We start from the raw sequence: 3,906 nt of genomic DNA, 5'->3' as shown, positions 1-3,906 counted from the left end.
TTTTCTTTTTTCTTTTTTCTTTTTTCTTTTTTCTTTTTTTCTTTTTTTCTACTTCCCAAAACATAGTGCTATATCAGTAATGCTGTTTTCCTGGGTCTCTCATATAGGTGATAATAAACTAGAAACTGGCATGCAAAAATTCCTTTTGCAAAAGATCTCATTATCCAGGGTGTAACACCAGAGGAGAACGGCTGAAGGGTCAAGGCGGAGGGATGTTTGCTTATGCAGACACATTTCACTGGGGAGAAACTTTAGGTTAATTTATAGAGGCCTGTGGATGTGCATAATGTGATCAAATTAAGACTGACTTAGCAGATGAATATATCAGTGGAGCAGTCTTTCAGCCATCTGACTGCACAGGTAGACGTTGCACTATGTAACACAAACCATCCGGTGCTTTGTCACCTCTGACTTTGGATAGGTGGATGTCAAGAATTAGCTGTCCTCAATTTCTGATAGAAGTACATAAGAAAAAGGGGTGGTCAGCAAGGCAGGGGATGGGCTTTGGGGATTATGTGCTTCCACTTAAGTGGAAGTAGGCAGTGGCTCTGTTCTTTGAAATACTCTTTGCTGGGAGCATGCTGACGAGGTTGAGGTTGAGGGTTGTAGGCACTCAGCTTGAACTCCCCTCTGGGCAGCCAGCTGTTGGGTGGTCTCTGGCACGAGCTGCTGGGCTCAGTCAAGCTGTTGGTGGATGGATGTCCACACCCAAGACTGTAGTGCTGGAGGGCACAGTCTAGAGACCAAGATCTTCTTGGGCCAGGTGGATTAATCGGGCTGTGGTTCACTAGTGGTGTCTCTGACATTCAAAGTACGCTCATGTCCGAGAAGCAGAGGAAGACAGGGCACTACTCTCCATGCTGTTTCCCACAGTACATCTATCCTGTGGATTAATTGCAGCTGTCAGCCTCTGAATCCATCAGCTTGCATTAGACAAGGTGGGTGTGATCTCTTGCATGGTGATATTATTATAAGACAGTTTTCTCAAGGTCAGCATTTGATACTGCACATTTTCAGCTCCCTTTCAGGTCCTGGTCCTTAAAACATGGGAGAAGCACAGACATTTCCAGCTGGACTGCAACACAGCTGCTTTGGTGGGAGCTGTAGCATGCTAACAACAGGGATCTTGGGAAGGATCTTCTCCGGACTTGCCTGGGGGAAGCAGGGTTGTGCTGCTGCCTCTGACCTCCCTGTTCTCTTTCTCTCCCCAATGTCTTGTGCACAGGAGAGGAGAAATGGGCATTTCCTTTCGCCCCCATGCCCTGTTCTGCCCTCTTTCCTGGCTGCATGGCTCAGCTCGGCACAGCAGGGCTGTCTCTTGATTTCCAAGTAATTGGAAAAGCTGTTGCTGTTTTACAACTTCCAACTGTTAACAGTAATAATGGACAAGAAGACAGCGGGCTGTGTGTCAGAGCCCTGCTGCCAACACTGCCAATATTGGGACCACCCTTGGCTCCGTTCCATGGTTTCGTGCCTGTGCTTGCAGGATGGCTTTCCACCCTCTGTTGGCATTATTGTTTCCAGATTGATGGCTGTGGAGGCTGGACATTTTTAATGTGACTGGTTCAGAGGCAGGCAGGAGAAACTTGAGGCACTTGTAGAGGGGTCTAAGAGCACGTGTGGCACCTGAAGACCTAGATTTTGAGTACCAGGTTTTCAGCAAATGGCACAGGGAGCAATGTGAGTAGCTGCAAAGCCTGCTGGTGGAAGTACTTTTGGCATCTGCTGGAGCTGCTCACTCTGGTTCTGCCCAATCCCTGCTGGGAACCTGTCGTGTGGTTGCATCTCCTGCTCAGACAATACCTCGTCCCCAGGTCTAAAGCATGTCGTCTTGATGTGTGGGTCTGCCCAGTGACAGGACACTGCTGTCGAGGGCTCAGAGATCCATATCTGGTCTCTAGTGGGCTTGTGTCAAGCTCTGTGTTGTCTGGATTATGTGGGAGGTCTCTTCATGCACCTGTCACTGGAGATCCTTCCCCAGCTCAGGTGGAGGCACTGCCGTTCTCAGAGGCTGCTCAGGTGCTCACTGGGGTCTCTTCCTGTTTTTTCCAGGTGCCTCAATGCTAGACCAACAACATCTGCTGGACTCTTCACATTTGCTTCATGCCAAGGAGCACATGTTTCAGGAAGTGATAACACAGGTCAAGCTCAGCTTGGTGCTCACTTGGTGCCATCATGCCTTGTGGCCATTGAATGACCTGTGCAAGACCAGCTTTCTTGGTCCTTGTGGAGGACTTAACCCTCCATTTCCTATGTGCCAGCTGGGAAACACTCAGCCTTAATGTTGTCAGTGCAGGGTGACTTAAAAAAAAGCAACACACCAAAACCTGGGAAGCACTGCTTGTCCTTGCTTCAGCGGTACAAGCTGCTGTCTACTTATAGGAGCTTATAGCTCCTCGAGCAAGACGGCTGGAGTGTGGTCGCGTGGCAGATGGACACTGCGTTCCCTGCACCACAGCAGAGTCAGTCCCTGGCATCGCAGGCTTTGCTGCCTGCTGTCTGCCTGGCTCCCCAGAGAGTGGTGGCCTTGGTGCAGCACGCTCTTGCTGGGCTGTTGTGCGGGTTGCAGGAGGAGCTGTGCTGTGTGGGCACAGCATCCCTCTGGGAGGTTTGACTTTGAGGCTGGACTGTGCATTGCTGCTTATGATGCTCTGTAAATGTCAGAGCTGAGAGTGCAAGGATACAGCAGTCCGAGCGAGGGGAAGCCTGATGAAAAATGATCCAATATAAAATCTGTTTATTGCTCTCCATTGAAGGTGCCCTTCGTGCTGACCTTTTGCTGCCGAAATGTCAGGAGAAACAGTCTGGAAGGCTTCCTGCTACGCTGCGCTTGGTGGTGGGTAGCGGGGCCCCTGTATAAAAACAGATTATAGATCTGCCATTTCCAGGCTCTGAAATTAGCGGAAATCCATATGGGGTTTTATTAAGGAAGCAGTTTGACTTCGACACCGTTCTGGCAATAGAGCCGGGGCTGGAGCGGCTCCACTTAACTGCTCGGTTAGGGAGGGCAGGCAGCCCATCACAATGCAGCCGCAGGCAGTTTGCCTGCGCAGGGGTAAGGGCACCCTTGTGAGAAAGCTTTTAGCAGTGATGCACGTCCCCCTCCACTGCAGGCTACTCTGCTGCCGGCACCGAGGAGTTATAACAACAGGAGAATGGAGAATTACAGTTATTCTGCCTTTCTGAATAGCACGAGACTGCAAAATCGTGGATGCTAATAACATGTTTTTCAAATCCTCTCGTCTTTTGATGGATGGTGGTTCAGGAGACTTTACAGAGGACACTCGGTTCAGTTCAGCTTCAAACTTGGGTTTTCTGATGGAGGCTTAGCCGTCTATGGGCAATGCGTTAGCGGTCCCACCTGGGCTTCTGGCCTGGGAAAGTACATTGAATGGCTATGGGGAGGAGAGACCTGCAGATGCCCCAGGACGAAACTGTGCTGTTAAAACTGGCTGAATTATGCATCTGGTATTTCACAGGCATCTTTTCAACAGCACATTTCCCCTCCTTCCCCCACCCACTTCTCCCCAGGGCAGAAGGCTGTAGTCCCTGTTGTCTGCATGGGAAGACGTTCAGGCGGAATGACTTGGCCGGTTTTCTTCCGGGGGCCTTGGGCAGGGGAGGGGACTAAGCACATTTTGCAAGTCCTGACCCAGCATCTAAAGTAAAACTGTCACCCCAGCTCTTGAAAAAATTCAGATACTCCAAAATCTCCATGCATAGAAAGATATAATGGGGAAAGACAAGAAAGCAGATGCTTCCGGGGCAATATGGTAGTGCAGAAACACAGCAGAGCCAAACGGGCACGGTCATAGAATCATAGAATCATTTAGGTTGAAAAAGCCCTTTAAGACCATCAAGTCCGCCCCTTAACCTAACCCTGCCAAGTCCACCACAAACCATGTC

General features: G+C 49.8%; 1 protein-coding gene across 1 annotated transcript in view; it reads left to right on the top strand.

Moving 5' to 3' along the window:
- DNAH9 (dynein axonemal heavy chain 9) overlaps positions 1 to 3,906 on the top strand; it is a 214,927-nt gene that overhangs the window by 61,687 nt on the left and 149,334 nt on the right. The gene's annotated exons all lie outside the window — the stretch shown is intronic.

This window comes from Aptenodytes forsteri, unplaced genomic scaffold, assembly GCF_000699145.1.
Source record: "Aptenodytes forsteri isolate BGI_AS27 unplaced genomic scaffold, ASM69914v1 Scaffold707, whole genome shotgun sequence".
Classification (NCBI taxonomy): Eukaryota; Metazoa; Chordata; class Aves; order Sphenisciformes; family Spheniscidae; genus Aptenodytes; species Aptenodytes forsteri.
Note: the sequence above shows the minus strand (reverse complement) of the source record. Positions and strands in the feature narration are given on the sequence as shown.